Genomic DNA, 20,041 nt, shown 5'->3' on the forward strand with positions numbered 1-20,041 from the left:
CGAGGATTTTAAGCACTGCTACTTAGAGCTCTGATTGGATACAAAAGCTTAAGAAAGGATGAGAGCCGGAATAGACTGCTGAGGCCATAAAGGTCAGTTCCTTGGGGGAAGCCTTATCCATTAGTACACAGAATAGTAATAAATGCCTATTGAACCAACATTGATACTAGTAGGGAGAAGCCCCAGAGATTCCATGATTAATGGATTACCCTTTCGAAGGTGCTCCTTATCAATTTACATGTCAATTGCAATCAATCTACTAGTGGTTTGGAAGCAATTTAAAAAACACGACCTGTGTCAAAGGCACAAAAAGCAATGAACCAGACAGCATCGTTAATCATACCATCAGAGGGAGCTGGCACTGGGAAAAAGTGAAAACAAATGTATCTCTCATTCTGAAACAGATTGTGCTGGGGTTTGGTGCTTTTCATTTACTTACAGCCGAAGCCCTGTGATGAGAAGACAAATGTAGACGTTTGGTGAGGCATTTAAAAAGGTAAAGGACAGAAACTTTATTATCTGGCTACACTTAAGCCTAGATTGCAGAAGCCTGATTCTCTGATAGAAAATGAGAATTTCGAAAAGGTATTCCTGCAAATGGCTTCTCTCAAGAGCCGGTGGCCTGTTAAATGAGTCAGACGTCTCTAGCCTGCAGTATGCATTCGTTTCAGTGAGGCACCAATTCACCTGCCAACCTGCGGAGGCAGTGTGCCAGTGGAGGTCATGGGCCAGCAGGTCATGGAATCTCTTGCTCTTGCTCTTTGGCTGCGAGTTATTAACGAGAAGGCTGGGAGAGAATCGGCCTCAGTCCCAGCCCTCCACTGGCCCCGCTCCCTCGCCCTATGGTCTCGGAAGATCAGTTAACACTCATTATAGAGAGCCTACTGTAGCTGGAACTGTAGCTGACTCTCCCTTTCTGATGCCAAAGGATCTCGGCAGGGCAGCAAACAGAATAGGAATGACAGCTGAGAGGAAATCACTGGGCGTTTAATGACAGAGTGCCCTGCCAGACCCCATCCCCACATGCTGAGACACTGCCCTTTACCGGCCACTGTTTCAAGAGAGAATGTAACAAGAAAAGAATAAGTAATATCTATAACACAGACTGCAGCTATTTACTCTCTGTAAAACCAACTGTACTTACTGAATCCATCCAGCAAAGGCCTCATTTTACTTTGTCAGACATTATTTAAGCAGCTAGCTCCACAGAGACTAGCTTTAACATATTTTTTTTCAACAGTGGTCCTGTGAGAAAGCATATGGCTTTGAAACAATCTCCTCAGAAACCTGCCAAGGATCGTCTGTGTGTATTACCACACTTTGATCATGTGGAGTTCTGATTTCTTTCTCACTGGTGCTGAAAAAAACATAGGGAACACAATGATCCCTGCCATTTACTCTGTGGAGCAGGCATTGTAGCATCAAAGGAAGGGGAATTAAGGCTCCCTGACACTTTTAGGGAATTTAAGTAAAATAAATATTAGATATATGCAAAACACAAAAGTTTATCATTCTCCACTGCTAGTCTGCAAAGCTGACATGAAAGATTTAGTGCTCTATGAGCTGCAAAGTAAAGTGACAAATGCCACCTAATGTCAGCTGAAGACAAAATACACAAATAAATCAGGAGAGTAGAAATGCCGAAATCAACAGGTATTTGCATTCTTATGGAAAGCCTCCCCCTCCCTCCTACTTTCTCACTGCCTCTTCCACACCGTGTCACTGTGCACATGTAATAGAAGGGTGACATTTCAGCCAGACAAACTAGACTTCACTGCAATTAATTTTGGTTTCCCTGTTAAACCCACAATCAAATGAAGGCAAATGTCAGCAAAACAAATGAGAGGCCACCCAAAGGTGGGTGACAGTTAGCACAAGGCAGTTTGGAAATGCCAATATACCAAGCTGGCACTGACTTTGAAATTCAGGGGCAAAGGATGCGCATCTGTGCAGAGGGGCACTGGTCTGCAGGTTGGGCTCCTGCATGCTCAATCAGCTTGTGTACAGCACTATTGCAACTACTGTAGCATGAGAGAAAGCCTCAGAAGAGGCACTGTACATACTGTACAATACAGTATAAAGAGAGAAGCACCGAACCTTGAAGAGGCATCAGTAACAAAACACGATTAAATGGAATAGCTAGTGCCCTGTACCGAAAACTCCTATAACATGCATTTTGTGTTTCTTTTTTTTAATATCAGAGACCATTGTGTCAGCTCTTTCTTTTCCTCATTGCGTTTCGGATTCACAAGTCCCACTGTCTGATCTTCCTCTGGTAGAAAAAGCACCACGTGTATTGCAGCGATGACACTGTAGCTGCTTTGCAGATCATGTTTTCAGATAATTGCTTGTTCTTTTTTTAAGGTTCATTGCAAAACAAGGGAGCAAACTTTTTATATCCTACAGGAAATGTCTTTCCCATAGACATTTGATTCCTTCGTTGTCCAAGTTTGGTTCCTTCTGTGCATCAGAATAAAAGCCATATCATCCCTTCTGCACCTACATTCTGATCAGTTTTATTTAATGCAACGAAAGATATAAAACAATCAGCAGGAATTGTATCAATAGGTAGGTAATTGTATCAATCACACATACTGTATAATACTTCCTTATCAATGCACAAATACATTTTTTAAAAAGAAAATGAAGTACAATTATACACAGCATTGGCAAGTGATTCGAAGGGCACATGTGTAGCCCATATGGTCTTAACAGGACTGTATCTAACTTGCAAAATGATCCAACAGGCAGAGCGCCTGAAATGGAGGGAGCTGCTCTTGCTTGGTAAGGAACTGTGTCCTGGGGACTAGGCTCAGCTGAAGGGGGTGTCACCTGCATAACAGGTGGGAGACCAGGAAACATCTGAGCCAGCCCCAGGTGAGCAAACAGCACTCCAGAATAGAAGATGCCAAGCTGCTCCTCACGGAAAGCAGTTTTTTTTACTGTTCCTCAGCCAGGACCATCTGTTGCTCCCTCCAAGTCCCCGATATCCCGCTACACTGTGGTCTATCACGCTTTTATATAGACTCGGGGGACCAGCTTGCCAAATGCAGTTAATCTCATTTTTCTGTCCCTGGCGGTACGTTGCCTATTCGAGGGCAAATAGAGCATATTTTGGAGAAGATTTCAAGCTCTTGTACAGGTTTTTTTTTGCTCAGGAGATGAAGTCTAAGCCAAAATTATTAATTCCTACCCGAATCCAGATTGTATTTCAAATGCCACTTGGCGTGCCTTGGCATACACCCACTGAACACTTAGAGTGATACTTTTATATATATATAGTGATTTACAAATGAGTACACACGCATATACAGCATTTACTGAGATACATACAGCCAGATGAAAAGTTAGTTATTAGCTACACTCATTTATTCCTCTGCTTTCATGTAAAGGAATAATATTATCCATTGCCATTGTATTTTTTTAAGTGGCAGCTTAAGTGTGATTTGCTTAATAGATTACATTACTTTTTATCATCTTACAATCTGGACCAAAATAAAGAAGGCGAGCTCAAAATTCAATTGACAAGTCTGCTTTTCAACTGGGAAATCCACATTAAAGAAAAATCAAATCCTTAATCACTAGCGTATGTCTGAAGTGACATGAAAGGCTTTCTTGATGTCAGTTAAAAATCATCGAACATATCCAATGTGAGTCTGGACTCTTATTTTAAACCCCAGACTTCTGTCTTCACACAGATATAAATAATATATAAATATTTCATAAGGAACACCTTTCAGGTTTATGGTGATTTGAGTACACATGGTTGCTCTGAACTGTGGGAGTGAATATTGCTGTTTTCATAATTCTGAAAAGGGAGGAATCATGAAAGTTACTTATACTTTTGTGGAAGTTCTGCTCATTTGTGGAACTCAGGAGGAATTAATAGTCTCTTTAGATGGTTCCAGCACCTTCATTGCTGTGAAAATGGAAAAAGCTAATACATTTTATATCTACACAATATATATATGTATAACGCGAATGAATATCTGGGAAAACTTTGGGTCACACTGTGCTCAGAAGGCCAGGAACCTCATAAAGAGAGGGAGAGGGAGAGAAGACAATCAGAAACAGCTTGAAAAGTCATTAATCCGGAGACAGACACACACTTGAGTGTAACTCAACTTTTCAACACTGCGAACACTCATTATAGGGTCCTTTCATCTCTGCCACAGAACACTGAAGTTCACCTTTTGGAGCAGAACCGCATTAACATCTGTTTTCTGCTCTGATAACAGCGTCGGCCTTTTCATCCATAAGAAATACCAAGTCACTCATGCAGTATTATTTATGACAGGCCTTGCTCTCAGAGGAAACTGAGAATGACATAAAAGGTTATTTTATAATTATTCCCTGCGTAGGATAATAAATCAAAGCCTTGTATATCTTGAGCTAACAGATACCGTAACTCGAACATTCAAGGAGCACTTCTGCTCTCTATTTCAAATGTAACATGTGTTGTAACAGAAGAAACAAGGTTCTTGATCCCGAGATGAAGTGAAACAGATGAGTTTATTGCATGCAAGGAACAATAAAGCCGAAGTCTTGTTTCTCGCAAGAAACAACAAAACCGAAGTATTGTTCAACGTACTGTTACAAACTTTTGGGTTATATAGTGTTTTCTTCTCCGTTTCTGACGTCACTCGGTATGATGGTAAAGAGGGGGGTTCATGGTATTTGGCCAGTTTACGATGTTCTGGGCAAATGGTCAGTTTTAACATTACACCCAGGGGGGTTCCTAGCTGGCATCTGCAATCCTTATCAGTTAACCCCCTTTCCTGCCATAAACCCCTGCTTGTGACTTGGAAGTCTAAACCCCCTACAGAAAAGATTAAATTCAAACCCCCGTCTTCACATCTTTCTTCATTCCCCCCTTATAAAATATGGCATACGTCAGTGTAGCCTATTTTTATACATACAATGTCAGGGCAGATCTTTCCTTTCTTGGCGAACAGGTATGTATTGCCATGACATTGTACGTTCCACGGTTATGGCAAGATGTGATACATGTTTTTGTGCACGTGATGATTACAATTATACATATAAACAATACTACTCCTACAGATAAACACTATAAAAAGGTTCCACCCCAGGCCCCAAACACAGACTTTACCCAAGGCCCAATTCCCCAATTTTCAGTATAATAGTCCTGATATTTCTGTCCTTCATTGTAAATGTGTTGGGCCAGATCTGAGATGTGCTCAGAATTATCAGGAATATATGTGCAGCATTCAGTGCCACTTACTGCACAAGTTCCTCCTTGGGCCGCCAGTACATAATCTAAAGCTAGTCGGTTCTGCATGGCCACTGTTCTGAGGGCTACCATCTCATCATTAACAGCCTTCAGACTAGATGAGGTAGAATTTGCTAATTCTTCTAAAGTCGAAGCCATTTGAATTAACTCTCGACTCAGAAAGTTCATGCCGGCTTGTGGAAATATTATACCTAAATAATATTCCCAATCAGCCAATTTTCTTTGTGGTCTGTGGTTAGGTCCGAAGGGGGTGTGGGTTTGAACACGGATATGAGGAACCACATATCCTAAATAACATGAGCCAGACCACTGGGCTGGCAACCATGGGTAGGCTCGTTTTCCACAAATGAAATATGTTCCGTTTGGCGCTCCCCATGCCTCTGAAAATAAGAAACTTATACCGAATTGTGGGGTGTGCCGATCCCATCCTGGAATTTGGAAGGTAGAGGTGGATATATTTGCAGAGATGGTAAGGTTGCAACGACTCCATCCAACCAAGTGCAGACCATTAGTGTGCTGAAAACATATGTTTCCCTCACGTTCCTTATTTAGAGTCAGGTATGGTGGTGTATGGCTTCTGTTATATTTAGGAGCGTAAGAGCCTGTGAAACTCGTGGGCTCTAAGCCTCGCTCCTGTAGATATTGTAATGTTGTGCAGGTTAAAGTCGTGTTATGGCAACCCCCATAGTTTGTCATATTAAAATCTCCTAAATTATCCCTCCAAATGATCATGCCTATGACTTCCTCGAGACGCCAAGGAATGGCTCCCATAGGAAGTCCTCCCTGTACATATTTGGGTAATGCTGCACACACCCAGCAGGCACTTTGGTTGGTTTTCTTAGCTGTCAGATAGGAGAGGCCTAAAAAGGAATTAATTCCATGTTCTCCTTTGTGGGAGAGATGATCATTAATCCCTGCGGAACATAGTTCTACAGCAACAATTATCATTATTGACAGAAATGATTTCATTCTGAGTCTGTAAATGGGGATGAGGCTCGTCGGCAGTGTGGCGCGTGGATCCAGCGATCTTTTCCTTCCACTCGAACCGCAGACTCGGTTGTCAACAGGATCTGGATCCCACCTGGGCTGGAGAACCTGTGAAGGAAATTTCCTGATCCACACCCACTCTCCTGGGATGAGGTTGTGCCCTCCTTCAGGTGGTGGTCCCCACGCCTCCAGGACCTGCTCGCGGGCTCCTTGGGTGGCCTCTGTCAGCTACTTGCAATAATACAAAGGAATGGTTGATCCCTCTGAGGAAACCCCAGTCTCAGCACCTGTAAGAGAACTTGTTTCAAATTATTAAAGGCGGCTTTTGCTGCAGGAACCAAGGCAATCTTGTCCTTGTACTGCACTCCCCCCTTAAGCAGATCTGTTAAGAGTTGTGCTCACCCTGTAAAAAACATTGCACCCAGGCCCTGTTAAAATTCCACAATGCTAGACACAAAAGGGCCTTATCATAACTGCTTCTATTAGACACTCTAAAGCTGAAGCAACTCAGACTTGTGGGTTTCCTCGTCAGGGGAAGCACTCAGAATACCATCAACATACTGAGTGATCACAGCCAGTTGAAGCCACGTGATACCCTGTTCTGCATAGTCATTCTTTGTAATGCATAATATTTCAACCCAATAGATCTGGGATCAAACCACCCATTAAAATCTGGTACTCGGCAAGTAAAACTTGCTGTCCCAATACTCCTGTGGCCTCCTGCCATCTTCCCATATACATTGCTCTATAGTACACTGTTGAACAGAGGAGTGAAACAAGCAGGACAGTAGTGCTCCAGTATCCCCTACAGAAAAACCAACACTCCATTAACAGTACATTTTTATCCACTGGACTGGGACAGACTTAGGGAGGCTACAAGGGATTTACAGGATCTAATCGTTAGGTAAACAGATTTTCTCACAAGACGTTATTCTCCCCAGTCTCGATTCTAAACCTACAGCGTTTCAGCATGTCTGGTTTCGAGACATTCGAATAAAACCAAATTGTTTCCACTATTGCAACTAATTGTATAAATTACAATTTATAATAATACAAAAACTGTTTAACTACTTTTACGTCCACCTGTACTGTACTTATACGTTTCAGACGCTCTTATATTTTCCAATCTCCTTAAGTTGATTTTCGTCAAGTCTCTGTAGTTACGTCTCTAGCCAGTCCCGCTGGCTAAACACACTCACACCGTCATTTAGTAGACCAAAACTCACAGTTGCACACATACATGCCGGCACACAAATTCATAAAACACACATATACATCGAGAATATATTTTTCTCTTCGTAATACAATGTGCTGTATTCTTGTTTTACTCCTACATGAATCATTTTAATTCCTGAAGCGCACTCCAGGTTCGCTGCATTTCTAATTTCGGGTGCGGTACTTTAGCCCACCGGTCAATATCTTACGGTTTTGGATTTGATCGTATGGGGGAAATCAGGGAAGGTAGGTGCGATTGCAGACCCCCTCGACGGGGTGCGAGACAGTGTTAGAGTGGCGCTGTCATCAACGGCACCAGCCCCTGCTACATCAAGTCCTTTCCCACTTCGAGTGAGAGTACAGACCTGCGGGCGCCCTCCCTCTAACAGGGGAGACCCTGATCCGTCTTTATCATACTCATACCAAGTGTTATCCCAATCAGACCCCCCTTCTCCATATGGCCACTGAGGGAATTGATCCCAATTATTTTCGTTTCCTGCCTGTTTGTTCCCCTGTGGGAGAGCAGGATATAACTTAGTCGCCGGCTGTAGCACATTAACCAGTGCAGCGTGACCAGGAGTTAATTCCTAATTCGTTTCTCATTCTCCTGTACTGCCTCTTTTAGCTTTTTTTTTCCGTATACTCTTTCGTAGCGAGTAAAGTATATCTTCTTCCGGGTATTTATTTTCCCCGTAAACACACTTTTAAGTCACATCCCAATTTCTTTCTTTTTCGTCATGTATCTGCCACCACTGGTGCCGGCCGTGCACCAGGGTGGGAGCTACATGCTTGTGCTTTTGCCAATCAATACTCATATATGCTTTCTTTACAGGCGTCTTCGCCCCAAATTCCCTCTGACAAACTCAGCTTTTTCCATATTTTTCTCCTTCTTTTCCGTCAACTTACACTTTTCCGATATTTAAACGGACCCTTCCACCACTTTCTCAAACCATCAGTTAGCGCACATGTTCGGTCTCTTTAAGATTTACTTTTGTCGTGTGTGAGGTAACAGCTCATTCAGTAGGGGGATGCTTTCACTTGAAAAACCTGTGCATTCCTGCACTCATTCAGCCAAGGGCGTCTGTTACCTCAGGATCTAAATGCCTCTCCGAGACTTTAGAGAGGACTTACACCGCACTGTTCACAGGTAAGAAACGAGACCTCGAAAACCCCCTTTCTTGATCAGTAATTCACCATCCCCAGAACGCCAGCATCGCTGCTTTTGCCCCGGGGTGGATTTACGCACTGAGCTCAATCAGGGCGATTCTCGGGTCCCCCAAATCCTGCCACTTAATGCCCCGCTCCCCACTATGAGGTGCGCCCATGCCAGTGTCGCGCGTGTGTATATGTATTTCACAAACAAGGAAAACACCAAAAACATACATACATATATCTCCTCCACTCCTGCTTCCTTTAAAACAAAAAAAAACCACGCCACGCCAATCTGTGCACGATCAAGGCGTAGCTAATCTCAGGACCCCGGGCGTAATTAAAGCCCACACCAATCCTGGATTATACGTGCATTTAATGCACCACTCAGCTCCAGAACCCCGGGCGCAATTAAGGCCCACACCGATCCCGAGCCACAGAACTCCGGGTGCAATTAAGACCCACACCAGTTCTGACCTTCAGAACTCCGGGTGCAACTAAGACCCACACCAGTCCTGAACTACGTGCATTTAATGCACCACTTGCTCTAGAACCCCGGGCGCAATTAAGGCCCACACCGATTCAGAGCCTCAGAACTCCGGGTGCAATTAAGACCCAAACCAGTTCTGAGCTTCAGAACTCCGGGTGCAATTAAGACCCACACCAGTCCTGACTTCACGGTAAGGGTCCAAAACCCGTTCAAAACTCCACGCGCAATTAAGGCATACACCAGCTTCGAACGCCTGTACACAATACCGCGGAACCCCTGCCAGACCAAATTCTGGGCTTACAGCAAACAACCCATTACATACACCGGTGCCTTCCCCGGGCCAGAGGAATTCAGAAACTCACGTTTACTCCGTCATCTCGGGCGATTCTCGCAGGGAGCAGAGATTTCCCAATCGGTCAGAGAGAGTCGGGACTTTTAAATAAAAGAGGAGTCCTTACCTCTTAGTTATGTGCGCGCTGACCGTCTCTCCTGCCGATGGGAAGTTCTGCGCCTTCTGGAGCATCCGCCGACTACGCCAAATTTGTTGTAACAGAAGAAACAAGGTTCTTGATCCCGAGATGAAGTGAAACAGATGAGTTTATTGCATGCAAGGAACAATAAAGCCGAAGTCTTGTTTCTCGCAAGAAACAACAAAACCGAAGTATTGTTCAACGTACTGTTACAAACTTTTGGGTTATATAGTGTTTTCTTCTCCGTTTCTGACGTCACTCGGTATGATGGTAAAGAGGGGGGTTCATGGTATTTGGCCAGTTTACGATGTTCTGGGCAAATGGTCAGTTTTAACATTACACCCAGGGGGGTTCCTAGCTGGCATCTGCAATCCTTATCAGTTAACCCCCTTTCCTGCCATAAACCCCTGCTTGTGACTTGGAAGTCTAAACCCCCTACAGAAAAGATTAAATTCAAACCCCCGTCTTCACATCTTTCTTCACATGCGACACAATTCTAGTCTGTAGTTCCAGGCAAAGGGTACAGGCATTTTCAGTGTGCTTTAGCTTTTTTTCTGTGCCGTGAGTAAACCATCTGGTAATAAGTTCAGTGGCTGTCACAAAACCCATAAATACTTAGCTCTGACAAAGCTCTGTTCATTTTCTAGAGTGCCCTTGTGCAAGAATAGGATTTCCAAAGAAAGGATAATAAAAACATTCACCAAGAACAATAAACAGCAGTTTTTTTCCTAGGAATTGTCCTACTAACAGTTTTAAAAATCTGGCCTACACAGACACAGTTACACTACAAATTTTTTTGTCACTTTATACAAAATGCTGGAACAATTCAACAAGGATAATACTGTGGGTTCGTAACAGGTAAGACAAAAACAACCAATGCATGTTTTAACAATACTGTTTTACAATATCCACAAATCAGAATACAAATATTAAATGATCTCTTTTCCAGGATGAGAGCAATGACTGAACTGCTCATCTTTGCTCCTTTCCTACCTAGGGGAACCAGAAAGGGGCAAAGGATGTTCCTTCTGAAAATGAAGATCTTAAAAATCTGATTAACAGTCTTTTAAAAAAATGAATAGCAACACTTTAAAATGATAATAACTAATTAAAATAAAAAATGAAACAAATACTGCAGCAATAGCACCTGATTACGTTAGGCAATCCCATTGGGTCCTGTGTGTTTTCAGGTTGCATTCAACCTCGTTCATGCAATTATGTTGTAGTAATTGAGTTATGCTTCGTGTCTGAGGTCAGTGAAAGAACAGGCTGAATCCAGAACACTGTTCACACAAGGTACTACAGAAGATTGAGGAATTACAGTACACGAGACACAAGTTAGGAGTTCTTTAATCAGAATTCATTAAGAAATTGCAGCTGTTATTTTAAAGGATTTCCAAATACAAAATGTAAAAGAAGACAACTTACTGTTACAAACACCTCTGGCACCATTAGTTGAGGCTTGAGAATCGTGAAAGCCTTCCTCCAAAACAGGCACTGTTAGAGCTGTTCACTTTTTCACACAGCAAACCTGACAGTACTGACTGGACAGTCCCAGTCTCTATTGCCAGCTGCCCAGAACTGACAATGTCTGGACTGTACAACTCAAACCCTTGAGTTGTATCACTGATCTATTTGATTGACTAACAAAACTCTATTGTAAGCATACAATGGAATAAACGTATTACTTGTTCCTTTACAATGGAGCTGCCTTTTCTCTTTATCATGGGTGATAGCTGATTTAGCTGTAGATGTATAATATTACATCAGAGAGAAAAAAGGGAGGCGTCCTGTCTGGAGGGAGAATATTGCATACTTTGTTATGAGTAAAGAAACCTGCCTGTGGAATTTATGCAGTTTACTGTCCATACCTCACATTATTGTGGGCATGGCTGCATTGAAAGAGGACGGGCAAAAATCAGGAGATGGAATAACTTCTCCCATTCCAGCACTGTCCCTAATAAACCTTCAGCCATACATGACTGGAATCCAGGGCTGCACATTTCTGGTGCAGCTCAGCAGATGCCTTGTTCGTCAGGTTTTACAGCAGGATCTCCTGCAGAGATGCAACCCCTGCTTGACACGTTTAGGTCTCCCTGACTGCGAGAGGCAGGAAAACAGATGCTGTGTCCTGGAGGAGACCCAGCTCCTCCACTGTGGGTTGCACTGTGGGAAGTATATTCTTTATTGCTCCTAGAGACTACAGTCAACATCCCAATACACACAATCACAGGGGACAGACTTCTGTGGCTCTGCACAGCAACTACCAGCCTCACATGCACAAGACAGGCTTGGTTGAAAAGGCACCTGCCAAGCACACAGAAACATGAAGGTAGGCCTATGCATGTGTCTACACCACTGAGTTTGCCTGCAGATAAACTCACATGAGCATGCAAACATACAAAGAATCCTACAGATCACACAAAATGACAGATCCAGACACTATGGTTTCACACCTTAAAATGTTGGCTCTAAAGCAGCCAAGAAGATGTGTTGTTTTAGAGATCTGGGACTTGTAACTTCTCCCATATCTTCAGGACATGTGATTTGGATGAAGAGATGAGCATGAGATTAAACCTACTGTATATACAGTATTCTCCCTTCACCACAAAAAAAGCACAAATTCTCTATGTGGTCAGAAAGAGGAAATTTAGAGGAAACTGATTGAAAGCTGATGTCTGGATCATGTAGGTGGGTGTCTCTCATTTGACGATTGTCAGTTAAGACCCACTTCTCTCAACACAATATCAAACCAAGTCATCAGTTTCTTTTTTTTCAGTTAGATTGAACAGGCTACCCAGAATAGAGAGAGCTGGGTCTTATTTTTTAGATAGTTCAACACTGACAGCTCTACTTACTGTGTCAGAATAATTTACTGCTATTAAAGCCATCATTCTAAAGGACATCTTAAAAGGATGACTCATGAAGGACTACATGGATTCTACACAAAAAAGGGGGCTTTCACTCAATCTTCCTGATGAACTATGATCAAAATGTAAACCTTGAGCATCAGGGTTACAGGAATCCCACAACTGACAATGTGCTGCACGAGCCTGATTTTCCTCAAAGCTGTGACACCCTTATTTAAACCATTTTCTTATCTCACATCTTGAAAGAGAAGCAATCACTGAAGCAGATTATTTAGGGGCTAGTTTCACAAAGCACTTCAAACTGACAGCCTGCAAAAGCCAGCTTAATAGTACTGAGGAAAATTAAATGAGAGGAAAGAATATATTTAGTCTTTCAACCATTTGAATAGGTGAGCTGATTTGTACGAACAAAAACCCACACCAATTTGAAATACTGTTCAGTGAAAAGAAGACTGCTAGAGTATTTTTTACAAATGGCTTGCTAAGTGCTAGAGGAGCTTTTGTGAGACTGGCCCCAGATCAGCTATAGAAAAAAAAAGGCATTATAGCAGTGCACACTAATTGCCAATTCTGTATAAGGCTAGGGTTGTTCACAGAATACTATACAGCGTTGTGGTTGTGAATGGTCGTAATAACTCTCACATTTCATACTCCACCACTTGCAGGCCCAGCTAATGAGTCAACATCTCAGAGACACGTTCTCAAAGCTGGCTCTTTAAACCGTTGTCCTAATGCTGTGGACGACAGCCTGAAAAGCAAGGTTTTGAAAATAATCAAAAACATTTCAATCTTTTTTTCATGGCAAAATTCCAGGATACCTTCCAGCACGTTAGCATTTTTTTTTTTTTTGCTTTTAAATAAAATAGATTCTCACCATGTAGTGAATGTTCCCCACTGGTTTAATAAAGACTTGCTTTTGTTTTTAGATTTGTATTATTAGTTTTTTCTCACTTCATTTGTGGATTCAATTCATAAATGAAATTAGTAAAGGAACCGTTTTGGAAGTGTTGCATGACTCGGACATCTCATGCAACTTCAGGCCTGCAGAACTGAGGAGGTTGATAGGTTATGCATTTCATTGATACCTAGCATGTTCGAACCGATGAATAATAATAATAAGAGTATTAGCAACCATGACTGAAGCTTGAAAAGACCAGTTGTAAAATGCAGTTACATCTTTTATGTTTCAGCAGCCCGGGGGGGTGTTTTGAAATCTGGATTCTTGAGTGTTTGCAGCCCAGGTCACCACCATAGGCACTGTTTTTCATACCCTCGAGCAAGGTGATCTTACTTCAGAATTTGCACTGGTTTTGCTGGGTTTCAGTTGTGTTGGTGGGTAGCCTTGTGACGCGCTGGTATCCTGTCAAGGCTTCAGGGAAGGGGGGGTGTATAATCTCCCCCAGGCCAGAAATACCGGGATGAACTCCAACGTGATGAGTAGCAGAGCTCATTGTGCTGACTTACCTTGCCTTCAGCTGTACGAATTGTCCTTTTAAATCACTTCCCTTTGAAAGGCTTTCAAACTATTTTTCAACATGTGTGTTTCAACATGCACAATGTAAACCTCTAACATAACACATGTGAATCAAATAATCGCTCAGCCGCTAGATCGATTTTAAAGAGCATGGAACTGGGAGAACAGATCACATTTTTAAAAAGCTGCTTTGTGTAACTTTAGATTTTTATTTTTCTATTTTCTTACCTTCCCAAATAATGAAGTCCTGCTATGAGGACAGCATGATCTGTTTCTAGACCTCTTCACAAAGATTTGAAAGAACTTCTCTTTGGTGCCAGATTGGCTTAGCTCAAAAAAGCTGTGTTTCAGGTCAGAAGTTGCTACATTTAGTATTCAGTGGGAAAAGTAAAGTTTCTCCAGCTTCATCTCAAAGTTGTTCTTATATTTCTTTTTGGCTGATATACTGAATCAGTTCAAAAGAATCTCTGGAGCAAATTTTAAACAATACTTTTTTTCCAGTAGTATTTCATTGAGTTTGCTGGAAAAAGAACCCAGAGGAGGAGATGATAGGCTAGTGTTTTGGTTGTCATTTTGGGGACAAAATGGGCTGCTTTAAGGAAAGACCATAGAAATTCTGATTCATTGATTTGTTACTGTGAGAAAGCTGAAGAGCAGTGGAAAGGAAGAAAGAGAGATCCTTTAACCTATACGTTCCCAATCAAATTCCAATCTAGGAAATTACAATTACATATTCTGATACGTCTCCTGGAAAACACAAGGATAACAGCTACTTTTATAGAACTATGTATTCTATGTTAAAAAACAAAATTACAAATAAATGCAACAACTTTCTTCTTACCAGAGAAATTAGTGTGTTAACACAGTGTACTTGACTAAGCCACTGTCTGTGTTCACCAATTGTACTGTAAGAAAGTTAGAAAAAGCTGTAACTTCAATTCCTGAACAGAAAATAGTAGCTCAGGAAGAGAGGCTTATTCAGAACATGAACAAACATGCTCTTCCACAGGTTGTAGTTGCACTTGCAGCCCGAATGAGTTTTTTGTCTGAATCTAATGATAACAGAAAAGGTTAGCTGTGTCAGGACTCTGGAGTCCTAAAGTTTGTTTTTTAGCTGTGTTCTTTTGTTTGAGTGGAAAAAAGCTGGTCAATGAATGTTTTTCATTCCAGCACCACGACCCAGCGTTTGAAATTCCTGAGGTGTTCGTCTAGAGGCGACAGTCAACTGACAGTCAATTGAAATATATTTCATGCTGAACTGCGCTGTGCATATGGATGACCGAAAAGGCGGACTAACATGAAGATCTGAAGATACTCTCCTTTCAGCTCCGGGTCAACAAGCCAAGAGGTTATTGGTCAAAACAAGCAGGAAGGACTGTTGCACTGTTCTCTCCACTAACACTTCAGATCGGCCCTGTCTCTCTTGCTCTCTTTTCATACATCCACTGCATCTGGCACCCCTACCTTCCCATTCAATTTCCAGCACATGCTTGCTGTGCAAATTGGTGTGAAATAAAGACAGAGAGAGAGAGGGAGGCAGATATAAAAAGAAGCAGGCAGCCGGCAGATTTAATCAATTGTCGTGCACACACAGGAAGGCCCGGAGGACACCTATCGTGAAAGGACCCTATTTAAGGCAAACTGTCTTACCTGAATAGACTTCCCCTCCCCTTCATTCTTTGTCTGCCTTTGATCTCTCCTTCATGTTTAATAGACATCAACTCCACTTCTTTTGTCCTGCATATAAATGGGAAGGGGAGTCTCTTTATTTGCCAGCCATGTTTTGTACCCTCCTCTCTTTCTATATTTAGTTAAGCAATGACAGAGGGTCTAACCCAATCTGCTTAACCCAGAGGTTTGAAAATCCTATTATAACCAATGACTCAAGTTTAAAATTAAGTTGTAATTACAGAGGGTTCGAAGTTTAAGAAAGCCTCCATGCTGTCATGCAATTTTTTATTTGTTTGATTTTTAGGAACTTGATCTGCGAGACACAATCTTGGCTGGCAATAAGTTTAAATCTTAGGATTCGTGTGCACCTTTGCACAAAAAACAAAGGAGGATTTCCTATAGGACCCTGCAGGGATTTCTAGTGCTGTCCTGTTGATGTTTTATTTTTATTTAGAATAATCTTTTATCACCCCATTCTAATTTCACTGTACATCTATACATGCTTTCATAGAAATGAAAGTATATATACAGTATCTACATATATATATAGAAATGTTCAGTACAGTCATTCATTATGGATTACATTGCTTTAACAATTTCATCTTTCCTATTGCCTGTTAAAGGTAGAATTCACTGTCCTCAGTGCATTTTTTAAATTTCTTTCTACTCATTTGCTCATCCTCTCTGAACTCCTTGCAAAAAGCAACAAGTGGAACTGATGTACTGCCTCATTTTCAGTGAAAGCTTTTCAACGAGACCTTCCTGTTACAATATGAATTTCTACTAAGGTCGCTAAAGAAACCTTAGCAAGTAATGGTATTATTGGTGCCATTTTAAAATGTTTCCTTACTCTCTGTGACATTTATTATAGGAATTTCAAACATCAACTGCTTTAAGGTTTTAAGAGATGCCTTTGATACTAATGTTATTAGTGAAACTATTAACACTGTAAATGTGTGGCAGCTGTAACTCTTTGAGCTTTATTGTAACAGTTTTAAAGAAAAACTACATTCTAGTGAGAAATATTAACAACTTTGTTGTCTTCCCCCCCCCGACAAGCGGACCCTGCTGATACGGGATTAACGCTAGGATGAGAGAGAGTGAGAAATATTAACGAACAACATTTGTTTACAATGTTTAGAAGGCTTTTTTAGACGTCCAGTAACAAAGGGAAGCATTGCGTTATGATGGTTAAGGCAGTAGCCTGACAGTTCTTGGGTGTAACGAACAGTTCTTTCCGGACCCTATGCGGATGACACAATCCGAAGAAGTGGGAAACACTAGGAAAAGGTCATGCAGGGATACGGGGCTGAAAACAGGGGGGCGTGTCCAAAGTGCGCTGGTGTACGGGGGAGGTGTGGCCGAGGCGAACAATCCAGAAGTAATCCATAGAGGGTATCCAAAAACACAAGAATAAGTCCATAGCCAGGAGATCCATCCAAACAAGGAATTAAAACCAGGAACCGGGTCGGAACCGGCGGACCGGGACCGGGCGCTTCCAGGTCCCGGACTCGCACGGTGCGGAAACCAGATGCAGAGCCAGGATGGGCGTCAGCGCCTGGCTTTTAAGGTGGGCTGGGAAAAGGGATCAGGTGCACAGAATTAAGTCTAAAGTGAAAGGGCTGGAGCACCCTTAAAGAGGGGGGACTATAATCGTGACATTGGTTCCTGAGTTTGGTTCTGAATTTCTGTGTTTGAGTTTGCATATTCTTCCTCCCTTCGGTTTGGTTTATTGGCACCTCTCAAGTGTTTGTGCTCTGTGATGGACTGATGTACCATAACCTTTGGGGGTAATGGACAGATACTGAAATGACAAGTTGTATTCTTCTTAAAATATGAATGATACTGTACATAGTTACAATGTTTTAACTGGTTCATTATTAGGTATTTAGCAAGGATATTTGAGCTAAAGTATGACTCAGATCCTGTCTTACAAACTTTGAACAATTTATTCAGAGAAGCTTTGAAGTGTAGATCTGGACAATATTTCAAGGGAAGAGAAGCTCCAGGGATTCAACTGAAAATAAAACCCTTTGGTTAAAAGCAATGAAGTAAAAAAATGGAATCAATAAAGAACAGAAGCTCTACTGATAGTGTAAGCAGGTATTTTGTATTCAATATAGATACATTAATAATGCATTTCTAGATAGCCCATTAGATTCTGTTTAAAAGTAATGAGGTTCTAGGCCTCTTGCAAATCCATTAACTTCTGGGTTCAGGAAGGAGGTAATGATCTAATAACATAATTCTGTGGGTTCATTAGGGCGACAAATTTGGTGATGTTAATAAAATTGCAAATATAACAATAAAAATAATGCTGAAAATGATTTGTTTTCATGGCTATATCACATCAATTTTGTGATTTAACATCCTTCATTTCTAAGTTACATTTAATCTATAGGTGCTCAATTAAATTGTGTTCCAAGCTATTAACCATCAGGGTTTCTGATGCCCCCCTGTAGTTTTTAGAAACCTGAAATATATACCTTTATGCACTTCAATGTTAATTATAGTATAATTTATGTATTTATTACCTAATTGTCACAGATTTGCAATAAAACCTAAGTTATTATCTTTGTGAAAGGAGCCAAGAAGGCTCATGGTGGCACCGAAATAATCCAAACTGGAATCTCGGGCATATGACATCATCACTTTATTAACCCTTTACAATTTCGTGCATTAGGAATTATCTTTTCACATATCCCAGCTTGCTCTCCATGAGACACACAGACAGGGAGAGAGCCCGGGGTCAGAGCACAGGGTCTGCCATTGAACAGCAGCCTTGGAGCAGTTGGGGTTAAGGGCCTTGCTTAGGAGTCCATCAGAGTAGGATTCCGCCAGCTGCGAGATTTGAACCAGTAACCTTCCAGCCACAGGCGCAGATCCTTAGCCACAGAGCCACCACCCTGCCTGTATGAGGGTGGGACAATCGCTTGTTTCAGTGTTGAGTCTCTTGAATTTCTTTGACCCATAGGCTCACTCACTTAACATCCACTCACTTTGGTGTGACATTATGCCAGCGCTGGGGAACCCGATTTCCCTCCATTCCAAACAAATGAGCTTCTTCAGAGCTTTCTTTAGCTGAAGACAACGCCTGGTAGAAACAAGAGGCACACAGCAAAAACCACATTACCTGGCTGCCAAGTCCAAAGCACATACCGATTCGCTTAAACCTGCATACTTGGTACTCTCTTTACTCAAGAACCAGCTTGGTCGTGCCGATGGTCTTTAATTTATTGGATATATCCTTCACACGCCCCTGACAATGCCTGTTTTTTTTTCTGATGCAGAAAAAATTAGGTTTGAAGAGAAGTACAGTGGTGACATTTTGCTTGGAGACTTAAACCACCTTTGTGCAGAATGTTGGAAGTGGCAAGTTTGCTTGGTTTTGAGTTCCTGGATTTCATTTTTTATGGTGGTAAACCTAAGCATTTTAGATAAATAGATAAATGTTTTAAAACTACAGGCTTCGCTGTGCATGAGCAGAAAAAACCTTTGGTCTAGAAGTTTCCTTTAAAAAGGCCGTTAACTGTGAACAGAAAGCAAGATGGAAGTCAAAGGTCCTAAGATATACAGATCCATACAGTACTGCATATAACATAGATGAATTAATAGAAGATATGTTCTGGAGAGGGACAGCCAGACAGAATGCACACCTCTCTACCTGCCACATTGAAGAGATGGGGAGAAGCAATCAGATGCTTGTTAGACCCCAGCCTCACAGGAATCACCGCTCCACACAATCCTGCGTGGGCTCAATGATCTAATCATCCACGCCCTCTCCGGCGGCTTCCTAATACCTGCCGAGCCCGTCTGTCCTCGCTCAGTGTTGGGTTTCCCTCCTTCAGAGCTCCTTTGTTCTCCGTGATGCTGCTTAAACTTCCCGCTGTGTCTCCCGGCTATCGAGCCTGTTTGCTCCGACCTTGCCTCCTGCTTTCCGTGTTGCGGACCTGTGGAGATCCCGGTGTGAACTCTGCCTGTCTACTCGGACTACGCCTCTGTCTACACCCTCGTTACCTCCTCTGCTTTTCTGACTATATCAGTGTAAACCCAGCTCGCCTACTTAGACTATGCCTCTGTCCACCTCCGCTGTGTATGGACCACCCTGTCGAACCCCGATCCGGACTCTCCTACCACCCTCTAGCTATGCTCAGAGGAATTCCTGCATAGGGTCCAGCATCGCCCCCCAGGAGAACATAACAATGCTGGTCTCTATACCCCATCAATGGATTTTCAGCGACAACTCATTGCATAATGAGATTTACTATTTAGTTAACATTACAGACTTTGCCATAGCCAGGAGGAGCGGGCAAAGAAATGGACTTTCCCCGCCCATTGACAGAGAGGACTCTAGGGTTGACTGTATGTTTGTGTCACAGCCCTATTACCCCTTTTCTTTTCATGTAGGCTACCATTCCCTGTGTTTCTCCCATATGTTTGACAGTTTTTATTTCCCTTTTT

This window comes from Lepisosteus platostomus, chromosome 11 (assembly GCF_059453375.1).
Source record: "Lepisosteus platostomus isolate fLepPlt1 chromosome 11, fLepPlt1.hap1, whole genome shotgun sequence".
Taxonomy (NCBI): domain Eukaryota; kingdom Metazoa; phylum Chordata; class Actinopteri; order Semionotiformes; family Lepisosteidae; genus Lepisosteus; species Lepisosteus platostomus.